The sequence below is a fragment of the Podarcis melisellensis genome (genome assembly GCF_964234715.1).
Source record: "Podarcis melisellensis genome assembly, chromosome: 8".
Lineage (NCBI taxonomy): Eukaryota > Metazoa > Chordata > Lepidosauria > Squamata > Lacertidae > Podarcis > Podarcis melisellensis.
This window is the reverse complement of record NC_138540.1, coordinates 67770200-67788607: the sequence shown is the minus strand read 5'-3', so window position 1 is coordinate 67788607 and position 18408 is coordinate 67770200. Positions and strand designations below refer to the sequence as shown.

The following is an 18408-nucleotide window of genomic DNA, read 5'->3' as shown; positions in this document are numbered from 1 at the left end:
GCAGCAAGCTCGCCTGTCTGCCTGCCCGCGCGGCACGCGAAGGGGAGGAGGGTTTATTTGAGGAAGGGGGGGGGGGAGTAGTGGAAACGGAAGGTATAAAAGCGCGCGCACCAGATGGAGCGAGGTGGGGGGCGGGAGAGAGAGGTTGCGCGCGCACAAAACTGAGGGGTGCTTCGCCACCAAAAAGTGGGGGGGGGGAGAACCCGAATGAGACCAACGGCCATCTGGGTCAGTGTGAAAGGATGGTGCGCGCGCGCGCCCGCCGCCTCCTCTCCGTCCACCTCCCCACATAAAGAGGAGGGGGGATGCGCGCGCGCGCTAAGAAATATTTCTTTCTTAAAAGGATTTTATTTATTTTTTTGGCCATACGCACAACAACCCCTTCTCTTACCAAGGAGTTCGCAGGTTTCATAAACAAAACGGCACCACACCGAAAATGTAATATGTTTTAGGAACCATAATACACAAAGGGGGGTGTACACACAGTACCACCCCCATTTGGATCAAAGCTGGGTGGAGAGAGGGGATAGAGCATATGATAAGGAGGAGTATATGGTCGCCTGTACGCCTTTTCCCAAACCAGCAGGAGCAAGCACTGGTCAATGGGAGCATGTCCGCACAACCTTAGAGCACCGCTGCTGGAAGAGGGCAAGGAGCCCATCTGGTCCAGCATCCAGTTGCCAAGAGCCAGCAACCGGATGCCTCCAAGGGAGCAGCACACCTTCCCCACTGTTTGTGCCTGGCACCTGGTGTTTGCAGGAATAGCAGCTGTAGAAGGAGGAAAGGACAGAGGGCGAAGGAAGAGTGTGTGGAGTGGGGGCCTTTCCCCATCCTCTGGACCACCCGCCACCCTGGGGGGGGGAGGGGGACTCAACAAACCTGCTGCACTTGGAACTGGGTGCAAAGTGTTGCTGAACTGGACACAGCTGTGGGCAGGAAGTACCATCCGCCTTGGGCCTGTCCATATAAAGCAAGTCTAGCTTGAGACTAGGGTAATGTCCGCTGTTTCCAGGAACGCTTCTCAGTATGAGACTTTTGCGGGTGAGCTGAGAGTTTGCTGGGACCCTGGGTGAGGCTGAGGGGGGAAAGTGTGTCCAAAGGGAAATGAATTTATATTAATTTATATATATTAGTATTTTTTGTATTAATGTAACGTTTGTAACCGTTTTTTAAATTTTTTTATTTAAGGTGTCTCAGTTTTTTTGTACAGAAATCAGAGATATTTTTAATCTATTGAGCAGTACAGAAATTAAATAATCAATTGGTTTGCCTGCAGGCCCCAACTGATAAAAACTAGCATTATTCCTACACACAAACACACAAAAACTCCCATGCTACTTATTTTGATTCGCTATAATAACTTCATACGGAAAGCAAAAGCACCAGTAGTATCCCTTATTCTTTTTAAATCGTGTACATAATCGGTAACATGTTTTGCAACATGTATCTTGCTTCTTAGTCTTTATTTTGCTGGAACACAGGTGGCTGGTACCCATAGGTCTGGTAGAGCAGTCTACCAGAGATAGAGCCAATGACAGCGACAGGCTAGAGGAGGGCTAGTTTGCCACTTCCCTGACCATCACTGGAGCTGTTTTACACCCCTCCTAAATCCTGCACCAACTTCTCACCCTTACCTTCAAAACCCTACATGGCTTTGCTCTTATGATCTGACCAATTCTTCCCTGTTCTCCTTGCTCATCCACCTCCAGCACCCCCAGCCTCCGAAAGGTTTCCTTCCCCATGAAACAACCCTGCCTTTTCTTCCATTATTATTATCATCAACAACAACAACATATTAATTGCCTTCTACACAATCAAGACAATGAAATCAGATAAAAACCGATATTTAAAACAATACAAAACAAACACTCATGGCAAAGACCCATTTATCCAGTTGGGAATGCCAGTCGGAACAAAAGTGTCTTAAATTGTTTCTGGAAAGATAGAGGGGCCTGTCATTTCTCGATAGGAACAGGGGCAAGCCATAGAGTTACTGCAGAGCTGGTGTTTGAGATCTTTGGAACTTGCAGGATAATCCTCCCCACAGACCCCAGGGATCCACCGGACATAAAAAGAGCAAGGCAGTCTCTCATGTAACTTGGTCCTGAATTATCCAGGGCATTAATATGTTAGTTACCAACACAGTGAACTTGGCCTGGTAGCAGATTGGCAATCAGTGCAAATCCTGATAGCAAGGTGTTATACAGTATGTGGGTGATATTTTGCCTCCACAAGCAACCTAGCCACCACGTTCTGCACCAGCCACAGCCTCCAGAGATAACCCCCAAAGGTAGCACACTGCAGTTATCCAATCATGCCATTACCAATGGTCAAGCTTCCCCAAGCCAGGAACTTGATCCTTATACATGGACCTGTTCCCCATTGTGTGATCACCACTCTTACTTCCCCCAAATTCCTCTGCCAAATTCACCTTTTTCCAGGAAGCCTTTTGATCAATGCATTAACCTCTTGTGACTAAACTAAAGTACTTATAATCACAACAATCACGCATCTGCCCCGTTTACCCTTACCTCCATTTTCTCCCTTTATCTTTTCCCTGTGTCTATTTTTAGACGTGTTTACTTATTTTTAGTATTTTTACCCTGCTCCTTGGCTGAAGAAGGCTCCCAGAGCGGCTTAGAAAAATCATTAAAATAAGATAGTCTCTGCCCTCAGGCACACAATCTAAAAGGCACTACACAAAAGAAAGAGGCTGGGACATGGATGGGGGAAGCAAACTCAGGAACCAGATTGTAAACCCTTTGGGTAGAAACCTGTCAAACATGTACACTGTAAAAGCACCAGATGCATAGACTGCATTATATAAATTATAACGCTAATTTGTGAGAACTAAAGGCAGGGTCAAACTTTTTTTTTCCAGATCAACTCCTACCCCCAAACACGGAGAAGGCCACAGCTGCCAGAGATTGAGATAAAGGATGCTTCATCCCTAAAGTGTTTGTGACTGGCAGGGATTATGACTACTTACGCATCAATGAAGAATACACAGATTTGCATAAACTTTGCATGTGCTAATTTGTATGCATAGGAGAAAATTTGGAAGTACACCTCACCATTGTAGGAAAGACTGTGACCAGGTGACCAGGGTGTCTACAATCAATCCGTGATTTGTGCAGGGGTTGCGTTCCAGATAATCCAACATGACTGCAAAGTGCACATAAGACAGCTCCGCCCCACTACCCCCCATTCTGCCCCCTTTTCCTGCCACTTCCGGGTCGCCACAATCGGCGCATGGAGAGTCATGCACCAATTGGACATGTGTGAATCAGCCATTGCCTGTACTTCATCTGTTATTCACATGCTGCCATTGATGGGCAACTTCAAGACCGATGCTCTCCCTTCTTATGATACTTTAAACCAACTTGGGCAGACAGCCTTTCAGATAGAGCACTGTCCTCTGTGAAGCCAGGTCTTTGCCACCTTAGTGGCAATGGGGGAATAGTCACTGCTTCCGAGTAGTGGTGCTACCTTCTACTGCCTCCCTTTGCTCATCTCAGAGACTTCCCAGAGGCAGGCCACTGTGGAAACGGAAGGAGTCTAAATGGAGATGGTCCTTTGCTCTAATCAAAACAGGACTCCTCTGACGTTACCAGAAACTTGACAGGTGACTGCTACTGTGTTTATTTTTTGTAAGAGGAGATACCTCCTTGACGTTTATTTGTAAGCTCCTTGAGGCAAGGACCTGTCTTTTTCTACAAAGCCATGCACACTGATACCACCACAATAACAGCAAGTAACAAAATCAGGAAGAATTGTCCCCTAACCGTATCTTTTAATAAATAATTAAAAATTGTCCAGCAGCATCTTAGAGACCAACTTAGAGATCACTTAGTTGGTCTCTAAGGTGCTACTGGACAAGTTTTTAATTTTTTAATTTATTTCTACTGCATCAGACCAACACGGCTACCTACCTGAATCATATCTTTTAAGTTCGTCTTGTGCGTATTTTTAAAACCTAACCCCTGAAGGAACACCAAATTGCTCAACTCCGATCTGAAGAAGGAACTCGTAAGAAGGAGGAGCCTTTGAATGAGGAACAGTTCCTACCAAATCTTTGTTTTGAATGAAAGCATATATCCAGGGCAGAATCCTGGCAAGTAAAGGCCAGGGCAAGAGCTTAACAATTTGGGATTGTCCCTTATTTACACCTTATTTCCGCCTTACTTCAAACTACTACAGTACCACAATGTGAAGCAATTCTGCTACATCTGTTCGGTGGAGAAAAGTGAGATACAACATCTCAAAACCCTTATTTCCGAAGAGTTGTGATGGCACATTAAAGAAGTGCATTCCCTTAAAACAAAAGGGTAGATCTAACGCCAGAGAAAGTTCATTCCAGAACTTGCCTGCCAAGTCATACTGCACTGTGGCCTTGTGCCTAACATTTTAGGACAGCATAGAAAAGCAGCGTCCAGTCCTTCCTCTCCTCTTCACTGACATTTACACCAGCGCCTGAACGCCTCTGGCTTAAGCAGCTTGCCCACAAGCACAGGTATTTAAAATGCACTCATGTAAGTTAACTGTGGGACATGGGTGGCGCTGTGGGTTAAAACCAAAGAGCCTAGGACTTGCCGATCAGAAGGTCGGCAGTTTGAATCCTCGTGACGAGGTGAGCTCCCATTGCTCGGTCCCTGCTCCTGCCCACCTAGGAGTTTGAAAGCACGTCAAAGTGCAAGTAGATAAATAGGTACTGCTCCGGTGGGAAGGAAAACGGCATTTCCGTGCGCTGCTCTGGTTTGCCAGAAGCAGCTTAGTCATGCTGGCCACATGACCCAGAAGCTGTACACTGGCTCCCTCGGCCAATAAAGTAAGATGAGCGCTGCAACCCCAGAGTTGGCCACAACTGGACCTCATGGTCAGGGGTCCCTTTACCTTTAAGCTAACTGTAACTCTTAATTTAGCGGGGATATTTTCCCCATGTGTAAGAAAAGACCAAGCAACAAATGTGCTTTAAGGTAGATGAGAAATTCATATTATGCATCAGATAATAGCTAGTGGGTTAAGGTTCACCTAAAAAACCTGTTTGTGTGTTCTTCAGTGACTCTTCCCAAAAAAAATCACCAGTATGCTGATGTCACTATACAGTATAGTATACTGTAATGGTTAGAGTGGCTGACTAGTGAGTCTAGTTATGGTTCAGAAAACCTGGGTTCAAATCCATGAAGCTCAGTTCCTTGAAGTTCTTGGGCTAGCAAACACTCTCTCAAGCCCAGGCTACCTCTCTTATCAACTTACTGGGAGGTAGGGTGGGATAAATATGCAATTGAATAAATACGGTACATTTGTCTGTCCCAGTATCTCTACCGGGCACATTTGCATGTAACACTAAACCAGACTATGACTTAGCACAAAAATGCTGTCTTCCCAGGGAAGACATCACAGCCACTTTGCTCCTCTCTGGCCCTTTTAGCTCAGCAGGTTTGTTCTTGGCTATAAGCCTACTTGATTAAGTAGGAAATAGGTTAGCCCTGATCCAGGATTCAGACGACACACTAAGTAAGCCAAACCTTATGTCTATCTCATTTCTAAATGAAGACTTCCTAATAATTCATAGCTCGGGCTTTTAATCCAAGTGTGTGTAGAAATAAAAGCTTTGTAAGAGGCTGCTTCATTTAGCAGTACTTTTAAGCAGTCTGCAATATACACCTGCTATCAACAGAAATTGAGAAGCAGCCCTAAAGATAGATACTGGATTTAGCTGTGAAGGGAATAGTTTGTTTACATTATTACATTTTATATATCACCTTCCTCCTATGAGTTCAAGGGTTGAGTGAGTGGACCGCAATCAAAGCATTTCAGACAAGGCCATTGCCAATAGCTAATGAAGCCTTTGGTTCCTCTTATTAAAATTATTGTTCCAAGCACAAAGACATATACAATGTTCTCAAAACATTGTATAAGTGCCCTGATATTTTATGATATGGCAGTATATAAAAACATATATATATATATATATATATATATATATATATATATATATATATATGCAGAACTGTAACTAATCCACCTTAGCCTGTATGCAACTTATCCACTTCAGACTAAAAACCATAGTTTCCTGAAGAACTATGAGATTTACAACATTTTGTGTTAACTGCTATGTTTGTTTCCAGGGCACCAACTTATGTTTTCCTTTATGATATTGAAGATAAATGTTTCTAAAAATTAAATAAAAGAACAATGTCTGTAATCTTACGGTAAAGTTTAGGAAATACCGGTATTGTTTGACCAAAGTGAAACATCCATCCTTGGTCTTGAATGACAAATAGTAGGGGACAGAATTGTACTCTTCCAGTAGATTATCCTTGTAATACATAATATATTCAAATTTAATTTATCTTGGTAGTGAGAAGATACTGCCATTCTGAGCAGGATTAGGTATATAAGGATTTTGGATAGAAGTGGAAAATCTTTCTTTATGATATTCATTTATTTTAAAGTATTTCTGGACCACCTTTCAGGGAAAAGCCTCATGAAGGTAGATTTCTAAGTATAATTAGTTTAATACACAAATCAAGATAAGATATTCAAGTACATAGTATATTCAGATAATTTCCTCCAGCTATATGACCTTGCCATAGCACTGAGATCAACCTATGAGGTTTTGTTCTAAGTCCCCACTACCACCAGAAGCATAGGAAGTGACCATGTGGGACAGGGCCTTTTCAGTTATGGCACCAAGATTGTGGAATGCCCTTCTAAGACAAGAGTAACCAACACAGGGCCTCCAGATGATGTAGGACTACAGTTCCCATCATCTCTCTCCATTGGCCATGCTGGCTGGGGGTGATATAAATTGGAGCCCAAAAACATATGTAGAGCACCACATTGGCTACCCCTGCTCTAAGGTAAGTCCATCTGATCCTATTTTTGCTCTGCTTTTTTTCTGACAGGCGTCTAAAGTGCATCTCTTCCAAAAGGCAATTTTAGTATTTGGCAACTGCTGTTTTTAAGTGACTGATAGGTTGCTGAATTTATAAAAAAATTTAAGTTTGCTATTTTCCCCTTTTTCATTATTTGTCACTGTAATTGCTTCAGCAGAAATATTGAAATAGAGTTTTAGTAGGAGTCACAGAGTATGGCTACAACTTTTGCCTATGCTCTATTTTGGATTCCTAACAATTTAGCGGAGCCTCGCCACCAATAAATACAAATAACTGTATTGCCTTCTAATTATTGTGGGTTCCAAGAAGGAAAGGAAATCAAAATAGCCTCCTCCATTCAAACTCAGAAAAGTCACCCTTTTCGACCTTCATTTGTGTGTCAAAGCCAGCTGGCTGCAAATCTGCATTCAGGGAATTTCAAAACATTTTCTCTCCTCTCTTGGGGCTCATGGTACAGACAGCACTGCAGGAGATGCAAGCTGGTCACAATAGACTGCTCCTGTGGCTAAAAGACACACAGATGCAACCCCCCACGTGCTAAAGGCCTTTTATGGAGAGAGAGAAAATGTTTCTGGTCATGCATATTAATAACGACGGCCTACTATAAAGATTTCCTAAAATAAAGACATTTGGCTATATTAAACAGATTCAGTGCTTGACAGTTTCTTGAATGGATGCCATTTGAGGAGGCGTAGCTACTTGAATCCCAGTTTCTTTCAACTTGTCATCTAGCACAAAAACAAACATTGGTCATTAAGAAAGGGGTTGAAATGACATGATTAGAGCCGTGATTCCCTCCTAGGCTAACAGTTAAGAGGATAGAGAGGTGAAAGGATTATAGTGAAAGAAAGAGCAGTCAAGCAAAGAGATCGATTAAGTTTATTAGTTCAGAAAGAAACAATGCGCGAGAAAATGGGCTACTACGGAGGGGGTTTTAAAGACAGGAAACAGAGACAAGATCTAGAGCAGCGCTGTAGTGGGATAAATATTTCAGAGAATAAAGATGTATACCTCCAAAGTTCTGAATTATTGTTTTAATCAGAATTTTGTTCTTATATTTATAAAGCGGCTTCTCTTTCATACCAGAGTTAACAGTTCGGGGGTAAAAATAGTGACAGCTGTTCAGTGCTTAGGCCACATTTTGCTTCACCAAGATGTATAAGCTCAAAGAAACCTGAATATGCCTCAGAGATATTAAGCGCGCACACACACACACAGAGCAATGTTTGCCACATACATCCCCCCCCCTCCCTCTAACAGACGTTTTGGTAACAATGAAAAAGCCCAAAGCAGAATGCACTTTGGAGCAACTGCATATCTATACAACCATTACATAAAAGGCACTGTCCAGCATCTGCAGCTAAAGTATGAAATGTTTTCTTAATAGCATTGCACGCTGCCCCAGTATCTGAGCAGTGCAAGATTCCCGGTGTTCCAGGCCCTTTCTCAGAATGAGGGACAGAAGAGACTGTTGTGTGTTTATGATGCATGGTTTACTTACACATATGTGCAACCTGACCTTACAATGGAGGGGCTCACGGCATTAACATCTCAAGAGGGTCTTGCTTCTCCCACAGCCAAATCCTTGGATCCCAGCAGAAATCAGGCATGGCTCTGCCTCTCAGCTGCCCAGCCTGCTTGTAGCTTTTAGCTCCCACACACCTTTTGCCTTTCTAACTACTAGAGTCGAGGGAGGGAGGCCCACCCATTTGCCCTCTGGCACAGAGCCACTTCCTTTGTTACCTTACCAACCCAAACTTAGCAGGCCCAATACCAAGAAGCTGGTCTGACAATTGGATCCTTGTTGGATCCAGGAATTAGATCAGGGATGCAGCCTGCCCACCCCCCCTCCCAACTCACTATGATGTTACATTCGTCAAAATCCCATTTGGTTTGTGTTTATTAACACCTCATTCACTCAGGTGCTCACTTTTCATCTACAGTTTTCTTAATTTTGGTATCTCTTTTTATAATCCTCTACCACCTGCTGCGACAGCAGCAGAGACCATAAAAAGAGCCCTGTGGGGTCAGGTCAAAGGCTCATCTAATTCAGCATCCTCCACATGCTTTGGGAAACACACAAGGAGGACCTGAGTGCAACAACACTCTCTACACCAGGGATAGGCAACCTAAGGCCCGGGGGCCAGATGCGGCCCAATCGCCTTCTCAATCCGGCCCGCGGATGGTCCAGGAATCAGCGTGTTTTTACATGAGTAGAATGTGTCCTTTTATTTAAAATGCATCCCTGGGTTATTTGTGGGGCCTGCCAGGTGTTTTTACATGACTAGAATGTGTGCTTTTATTTAAAATGCATCTCTGAGTTATTTGTGGGGCATAGGAATTCATTCATTTTTCCCAAAAAAATATAGTCCAGCCCACTACATGCTCTGAGGGACCGTGGACCGGTCCACAGCTGAAAAAGGTTGCTGACCCCTGCTCTACATACATTTTCTCCAGCAATTGGTATTCAGAGCCATGCCGTTCAGATAATGGAGTTAGGACATGATCACAGTGGCTGGTAGCCTTGAATAAACCATGGATTTGTCTAATCCAGGCATAGGCAAACTCGGCCCTCCAGATGTTTTGGGACGACAACTCCCATCATCCCTAGCTAACAGGACCAGTGGTCGGGGATGATGGGAACTGTAGACCCAAAACATCTGGAGGGCCGAGTTTGCCTATGCCTAGTCTAATTCTCTTTTAAAGAGCTCCAAGTTGGTGGCAATCATCACATCTTGCAGCAGCCCCTCTTCTTAACCATCTTTTTGTTTTTGCACACTTTGGGGGAAACTATCACCCCCTATGGGGGCCATTTTGTTTTCCCACAATTCCCCATAATAGCACAATACCCAGGGCACTATGGGAAACGGTGCCCCATCATAAGCCCTCCCCCAGTATATGCCACAAAATGATGTGATGTTCAGAGAATTCTGGGGAAGGACATAATGGCAGCAGCCATGAGCTGCCACCCAAGATGGTACAGGAGATTCACCCTCCGTCTCTGGTGCCCAAATGGAGCACATAGTTTCCCTGTGTTTTATTTTAGGAACAAATGGAAATGGAATCCAAGGGACCCTATGCAGTTGGATTTTCTTTGTTCCAAAAAGAATGTGTGGTCTTAATCCAAAATACACCACTTCTTCACATGAGGAAAATCCCACTGCATGGTACCGCCACCTAACTATGTCTTGAGGTACACAAAACAATTGCTTTGTGTAGCTATTAGTACACTTTAACAGCACAGTATAACCACATTACAAAGAAAAGACTAACGGGGGGTCCTGCATTTTTAAGGGGGCTTCCATTATGGGTTCTAAGGAACTGGGTGAACTGAAACAGTTCTTCATGAGACATATTCAGCACTATTTCCTTTCCTACAGAAAATGCATTTCAGCACTAAGTTGTGGACAAATATCTGGAAGGCTTTCACGGCAGATTTCCAAGAGAAAAAAGAGCAAGTCAACACTGACCAAGATTGTGGATAACATGACTGAATTCAAAGCCACCGCGGGGTGGGGGGGTACGACATTAAAAATCAACACATCAGAAAAGCCACTTTTGTTTGTTTCTTGCCTGCATCTTCCTGCTGCTTTTTCTATTTCAGCAAAGTTTCCCAACAAAGTTCTCACTGGGCTATTTTGAGGGCGCTCCCCACCCAAGGAGTTTTGGTTCTTCTGCATAGCTTGGGGGTTCCCCCCAAGTCCACTCATGCCTCCCTCTTGTCAATGGGTGGGGCCTTCATGGCTCTATAAGCAATGACCTGCCCCACCCAAGGACTGGAATCAGCATACAATATATGATAACAAGCAATACTGCATCCTCGCAAAAGCTCAAAGAACCATGCTTAGTCCTTCACTTTATCACAACAACTCAAGTGATGTGGGTCAGGGTGAGAGACAAGGGCTAGTCTCAAGTCACCCACGGTGCAATCCTATACATGCCTGCTCAGAGCTTAATCCCACCGTGTTCAATGGGGGTTCTAAGTTTGTGAGGTACAGGACTGCAACCCCAGTGAACTTTACAGTGGAGCAGGGATTCAAATTTGGGTCTAGCACTCTAACCACTGCACCACACTGGCTCTGAATACATTATTTTGTATTGGGGGGGGGGGGAACAGACACAGAAATTAGAAAAATTAATTTTGAATTTAAAGCATGTTGTAATCACATAAGAGGAGAGCTCTTTACGTTTTTACTTTTATTCACAGCTCCCGTCTCAACTCTCCTTCAAGCCTTAAGGATAAGGGTGGATAATAATTTTAGAATGGTGAAAAGGCTCTTTGACGACACACCAAACAGAGAGACGCACAACTTGCTAAATCCCTGAAAATTAAATTGTAGCTAGCTTATACCAGTGCTTGCTTCCATGCAAGAATAATAATAATATACATAAAGAAACAAATCCACCTCAGTCATAATGTTTGCCTCATTTATTTGTTTGTGTTTACTTTGTGGAAAATGAAAGTGTTTTCAGATTTGCTTTTAAGGTCTTTTGTTTCCACAGTATCAACAAAATAAGCTCTGTAACCTAGAATGTTTCTTTGGGAGCTGGGATTTTTTCGTGTGGAGTTGGGGGGGGAGTACTGCAGAGCTCATGACAAAATAATGAGAATTGAATCTGGCTGCCTCTTGTGGTCTGGAACATGAAAAGCAAAAGGATTTTATTCTGAGGCTATAAATAACCACTGCCATTTACATTCAAAGACCAACCACGGAAAATTGCAGACCCCAGAGGAGAGCCTTAAAGACTGACATCGGTAGCTGATGGTAGAAGAGATACAAGAAAATGCTTTGCAGTTCCTATCAGGCCAAAATATTCCTCTGTGCCCCACTTATTTCCTCTGGCGAGCACATAATTAAGATGGTTAGCAGCAGGCACTGTGGATCAGGGTTTGCATAACTATAACATCTTTATATCAAGATGTACAGAATGAACCTATGGAGCCTTTCCCAGTATGTTAAGCCAATTCAAAGCTGTCACAGCTCTCCCTGATGTCTAACCCACAGCAGAGTCCCCCTATTATCTTTCTTGCATTTTTTCTTCTTCTTCTTCTTTAACTGACTGCTTCCCCTCCCCTCCTCTTCTCTTCAAATCTATCAGGTTCATCAAACTGGTGAAAAGCAAAAAGGAAAGGCATGTTTTCCCCAGAGGCAATGCTGTTTCACACTTTGAGAAAGATGATTTCAGCTGTCTCTTTACAGGAAGTAAACAGCTCCCAAGGTAAAGCCTGGGCAAATGTCAACACTCTTGTTCATAAATGGCTTCACTGCTCCTTAGAAAACCAGGCACTTACAGGTCCACAAAACCAAATAGTGGGAAGGGATCTCAAGGGTCCGGCATCTCATGCATGAACCTGCATATGACCAGACAAGGATGCCCGGGATCTTGCACAATGTGCAAAGGAAACATGAAGTCTGCAACTAGCAATGCTGTCTGAGGCAGTGGCCGTAGACCACCTGGCTTGCAGCTTTTAAATCAGTGGCAAGGAACTCTGTGTTCCTCCAAATGTTGCCCCCCCCAACCAGCCCCAACTAGCAATTGATGTCTTTTTAAAGTTATTTATTATGGGGGGGGTGTAAAAGTCACTTTATGTGAACTTAGTCTTTTTTCTGTTTTTTTAAGCAGCATGTTGATAACTTAAAGAAAACTAAGTTATCTCATATTAAAATCAATGGGATTTGCAAGAGCTTAGTTTTGGCCCAAGCTCCCTAACAGGGGTTGTAAGACAGTGATCACTTACACTTTCATAGTGGCCTGACAAATCCTTCATTGGCTGTTTGCACAAGGCTGCAATTTTCAGAAACAGCGCAATACCAAATGTTTCTTCTTGAGTTCAAGCAGATCATGCCCTCCGAACCATACCAGAGCTGCAGGGACATAGCTAGCTGCTCTGGCACTTGGAGTGGCGGGGCAATCCGTCCACAGGGGCGGGGCGATCCATGGGGGGGCAATCCGCCCAGGGGGGCGGCACGGCAAGCTGCCCACAGAGTCCGCCTGGCGGACGCAAACTTCACGCTGCTGTTTCGGGCAGCACGGGGACGCGAGCCACCGAGTCACTCCCAGGAGAGACATGTGGCTCAGGCGTGCTGCAGGCCCGGCCCGGCGGTAAGTGCTACGCCCCATGTTGTGTCATTTTGTCACCCCCCTCAAGGATGACACCTGGGGCGGACTCCACCCCCTGCACCCCCATTCCTGCAGAGCTGTTGCAATACTATTCATACACACACTACCCTCCAAATTGTAAGCTGAAAGGAACTTTTCCAACAGAGTCTAGCCCATCAGAGACTGACAACATAGATTTGGTCTGCAAGATATGTAAATGAAGGTGAAAAGGCAACGTAAGTTAGCTAACAAATCCTCCATCAGCAAAGCTCAGTTCCAGTGAAACAAGCATATCACATGTTTTCCCACTCCCATCATTAACAGGCTAGCATTTAGTCTTCTTCTAATAATCTGGCCAGCAGTAAAGACTTACAACTTTCATCAATGAATAATGGCTGTCCACTGCTCCGGCTAAAACTCTGATTCCCAAACAAGCATAGAAAAGTTTGTAGCAAGCCTTTTAAGTGTGGAATATGCCCCTTTTCCACAACGTGCAATTTAGAATGTATGTATACAGAGAAAGTTGACCCGAAACCCAGGGAAACTTGGGTCGGGGTGGAGAGCGGCATCTGCCAGTGGGCTAGATTATCAGCTTCCCCATGGTCCCACTATGGGCCACCTTAACAGATGGGTGGAGCCTTCCACCTGTCAATCACACCATGGCAGCAGGTGATCCAACTTCAAAGGGACAGGGGCTTTTATAAAAAGGAAAGGGAAGATACCCTCCAAATGGGGCTTCCAGTCAGGCCAGGGAACCCTCAAGTTCAGCCAATCCCAGCAGGGTTTACAGTTGGAACTGCTCATCTAACTGGCACCAACTACGAACCCCTTTTGGGGAGGAATCAACAGCCCCTGAGAGTGCACAAATAGAGTCAAATCCCAGCAAATTTGGTACCGAATTTAAAAGGAGCCAAATGCTGGCCCCGATTTCTAATGAATGAGCAGGAGTGTGCTTCAAGTGTCCCAATTGTTCCCTCGCTTATTCATCCCACACCGGGAATACATATCAATCCAGTTTTTGCTTTCAGTCTGCAAACAATACGCAATTGATTACGTTGTTCTCCCCACCCCCACCCCCATTTGCATTGTGTTCCCTTTGCTTTGAAATGAATGAGGTGGAACAATGTAATGACAACATAATTTAAACAACAGCATAAGTTATGTGATTTTGCCAATGCGGACAGCGAGACCAATAAAGTCGTTCCGGGCAGAATACGAACTGCAGTGGAATGGAAACAGTACGGTGTGTAAGAAACACAGGGCAAAGCATCCCTACTAATGACTAGTAGCCACTGACAGGCTTATCCTTCATTGATTTCTCTACTCTCTTTTTCAGAGCCATTAAACGAACAAGAACATCTGAGAAGTTACTCCCTCTCTTCCTCCAAGTTCTTACAGGAGAATCTCCTATATAAAAATAAATAAATTCAGCAACTGATTTACCCTTTTTTTCTTGAGGGTTTTTTTTGTTTTTGTTTTTGTAAACACCCGGGATGCAAATAAGAGACTGAAAATTAATCTGGCTTTTTAATGAAGGCTAAATATACTTCTTCCATTCAAAAAGGCAAATGGGGGGGGGGGAAATCCCAAAGAAAAAGCCATCCATTGTAGCAGAACAACTCACTACCATCTAAAACCCTCTCTCAGGCATTTGACTTCCATCCCTCTCCATTTTCCCCAAAAAAAATTGAGTACAATTTTTTAAAAAATAAGTCATTCCATTGAATTAGAAGGGAAATGCTGTAGGATAATCAAGTAGAACTGAATTAGAAGATAAAAGGGGAAACCCATCCACATCTGGAAGGACCATTTCCGCTTATTAGCAATGTAACGAAGCGCATACTCACCAAAAGAGGAGCCAATCAGAGGGAGCCCGTAGGTGAGCCGGCAGAATCCATCAGAGAGCAACACATGGAAAAGAGCGAGAGAGGCAACATATTGATTAGCCAGGCAACGTAGCTTTCAAAAACAGCTGTACGTACAAGTGACCTTAATCCACAAAGGCGAGAGAGTTCATACCTACAGATTTACTTTATTTCCCCCTAAAGTCTAGCAGCAGTTGTTCCTTAAGATTTCCTGCAGAGCAAAAGGCAACTAAACCAGCCAGAAATTCATTCTGGACTCTTTTTAGAGGTATATTTATAATTAAAAAGAGCTAGGATGGGTGGGGAGGAAGGTTTAAAAACCAGCCATGTGTTATTTAAAACACAGACGCTCCAAGCATCCTGCATATGGCCAGCGTGAGTGTTTGTTTTTTAATCTCAGCGATGTGGGTTTATGGGAAGCTTTGGGTGGTAATCTCACATACGGATCCGATTTTCACAACCCAAAAATCAAGGAGAGCGAGGAAATGACAGAGAATCTAGCAGAGTTTGGGAGAGGGGAAAATACGATGCTGGAATTTGGAGGCTACGGGGGAGCTGATCGGCTGCATGCTCCGCTTCTTGCTGGGTCTGGCTAAGCCTGGATCAGTTACGTAAGGGAAGCCTTGTTGGGAAGGGGGAACTGGTGGTCTGAATCCGTCCAGCTCAAACTCTTAATGGGTTCTGACTGAGCCCTCTAGCGGATTTTATTTTTTTTACAAAAAAAGCCATACTTTTTAATTAAATTAACACTGCAAGCCAGCTGATCATCCCAAATCCTACACACAAAAGGCGGTGGCAAGTAAACACACCAGGTTGTTTCTGTTTAACTATAGTTCCACAGTTTAACTATGTGGTACACAAAGGAAGAACTTCTTTTTATCTGTTCTGAATGTCACAAGCATTATGAAAGGAGGAGGAGATCTTTCCTCTACCTACTTTCTCCATATCATGAATAATTTTGGCAATCTTCTGTCATGTTGCCTCTTACTCATCTCTTCTCCAAACTAAGGCACCAAACTGGCTACTTGTCACCTTAGAGTTACAGTGGTACCTCGGGTCACATACGCTTCAGGTTACAGACTCTGCTAACCCAGAAATATTACCTCGGGTTAAGAACTTTGCTTCAGGATGAGAACAGAAATTGTGCAGCAGGAGGCCCCATTAGCTAAAGAGGTGCTTCAGGTTAAGAACAGTTTCAGGTTAAGAACAGACCTCCAAAACGAATTAAGTTCTTAACCCAAGGTACCACTGTACAAAACATTGTCTGTCTTCCAGTTCATTATGGAAGTTTCATCGGATGCTTTTGCCTGAAGATGGGGGCGAGCAGGGCATGAGCTTGCAAAAGTGATTTCCTAACCCAGTTCACAACGTGAGAAATAGGATGAAATCTTGACTTTGCTTCTATCTTTGCCCGGTGAGGAAAGACAAGCACAGCTACACCAATGTCCTAGGTGTCCCCCCCCCATTGTTTTCTGTGAGCAGCTGTCTGCTTCTGCCCCCTTGCAGGAGACTGCCGGGGGGTGAGTGAGCGTCATCATCAAAGTAACCACGAAGTCCTGTATCCAGACAATGGCAATGTATCTAATCTAGCTCTATGACTACCAGAATCAAGGTTATGGTCTCTTTGGCCTTCCTTTGTCTGCCATCGCAGGAGATGGATGGGGAGTCTAAGTGAGCTTGGAGACGTGATTAGGCTCATTTGTCTTGCACCTGCTACCTCCATAGTTGGGAAAGGGTGGGGTCTGGTCAGTAGCCTGAGCTGCCATGTGGGACGAAGCCAGCAAACAGTCATGTGCAAAATGCAAATCACAGCTACAGGACTAGCCAGGAGCAGAGCGCCAAGGACTAAGCCAAGTCAAACGGCTTAGCTGTCGACAGTGGCGTAGCGTTGGGGGGTGCAGGGGGGCGGCCGCACCGGGCGCAACATCTGGGGTTTAGGTTAGGGGCGCAAATCCACGGGTTAGGGGGCGCAAATTACTTGCCTTGCCCCGGGTGCTGACAACCCACGCTACGCCACTGGCTGTCAAACAAAACGGCTCCCAAACACCGCAAACCCAGAAGTAAGTGTTCTGGTTTGCGAAAGTTTTTTGGTAGCTAAACATCTGACGCGGCTTCCGCTTGAGTGCAGGAAGTTCCTGTAGCCAATCGGAAGCCGCGCCTTGGTTTTTGAATGGTTTGGGATGGAACGGACTCCCGGAATGGATTGAGTTCGAGAACCAAGGTACCACTGTCTTGCTAGAAGCATATACAACAAATAATACAAGCTGAAACCACTAAGAAATTACAAGAGCCACTGAAGATGATGATGATGAATTTTTTGTGGGCCAGACACTCTGGGGAAACTTCCAACATAATATGCAGAAACACAGCAACAACCACAACAACACAACAGAACACCACACATTAAAAGCTTCCTGATACAGGGCTGCCTTCAGGTGTCATTGGAAAATCGTGTAATTGTTTTATCTCTTTGACATCCGCCAGGAGAGCGTTCCACAGGGCGGGCGCCACTACCGAGAAGGCCCTCTGCCTGGTTCCCTGTAACTTCATTTCTTGAAATGAGGGCCTCAGAGCTGTACCTTAGTGTCCAGGCTGAACAATGAGAGTGGAGACTCCTTCGGATATGCAGGACCGAGACTGTTAAGGGCAGGGGTAAGCAACCTTTTTCAGCTGTGGGCTGGTCTACCGTCCCTCAGACCATGTGGTGGGCTGGACTATATTTTGGAGGGGGAAATGAACAAATTCCTATGCCCCACAAATAACCCAGAGATGCATTTTAAATAAAAGCATACATTCTACTCATGTAAAAACACACTGATTCCTGGACCATCCACGGGCCAGATTGAGTAGGCGATTGGGCCGGATCCGGGATCCGGGCCTTAGGTTGCCTACCCCTGGTTTAGGGCTTTAAAGGCCAGATGTGCGCTGCAACCCCAGAGTCGTTTGTGACTGGACTTCATGGACAGGGGTCCCTTTACCTTTACCTTTTAAGATTTTGAATTGTGCTCAGAAATGTACTGTGAGCCAATGTAGATCCTTTAGGAGCAGTTTTTATTTGGTCCCTGTGGCTACTCCCAGTCACCTGTCTGGCAGCCACACCAGCAGCCCAATTCTGCCAACAATACTACAAGGCAAGATGTCCAGGACTGAATCTTCTTCTGTACTTCTTCAGGTCTGCAGAGCGCCCCAAGGGCTGGAGGAAGAGACCCAGGGTTTCACACTGGGCCCCAGGGCCTGAGGTTCTCCACTCCTCCTTTAAAAGGAGCAAGGGCTAATATACCCCGAGATAAGAAGAGCCCTGCTGGTTTACATCACTCTCATAGAATTTGAGCTTTCTCCTGCTTTTCTGCCCGGCAACTGGCATTAGATGGCAAACCTTCCCTGGATACAGAGGTTGTGCTTAGAGCCCCTTAGATAGAAAGAACTCAGCCCAGCTTTGGGTAGTGAATACGCAGAAGACAAAGGACATTAGCGCACAGCAGTGTGGAAGAACCATGGAAAACATCCTCTCTCTCTTGGTTTAAGCCTCATCTCTCTCT

General features: G+C 44.6%; 2 long non-coding RNA genes across 3 annotated transcripts in view; one reads left to right on the top strand and one right to left on the bottom strand.

The window, feature by feature from the left end:
* The first annotated feature begins 56 nt into the window (after positions 1-56).
* LOC309375370 lies at positions 57-5963 on the top strand. The gene is made up of 3 exons (XR_014170868.1): positions 57-1041; positions 2882-4536; positions 4901-5963. It is a non-coding gene; the product is annotated as an uncharacterized lncRNA (long non-coding RNA).
* A 50-nt stretch (positions 5964-6013) lies between these two features.
* LOC309375358 overlaps positions 6014-18408 on the bottom strand; it is a 37665-nt gene continuing 25270 nt past the window's right edge. The window contains exon 3 of one of the 2 annotated variants that reach the window (XR_014170848.1): positions 6014-7622. This is a non-coding gene — a long non-coding RNA (uncharacterized lncRNA). Of the gene's footprint in view, positions 7623-14422; positions 14802-18408 lie in introns of those variants that run through there. The other variant, XR_014170849.1, reaches the window with a different exon arrangement.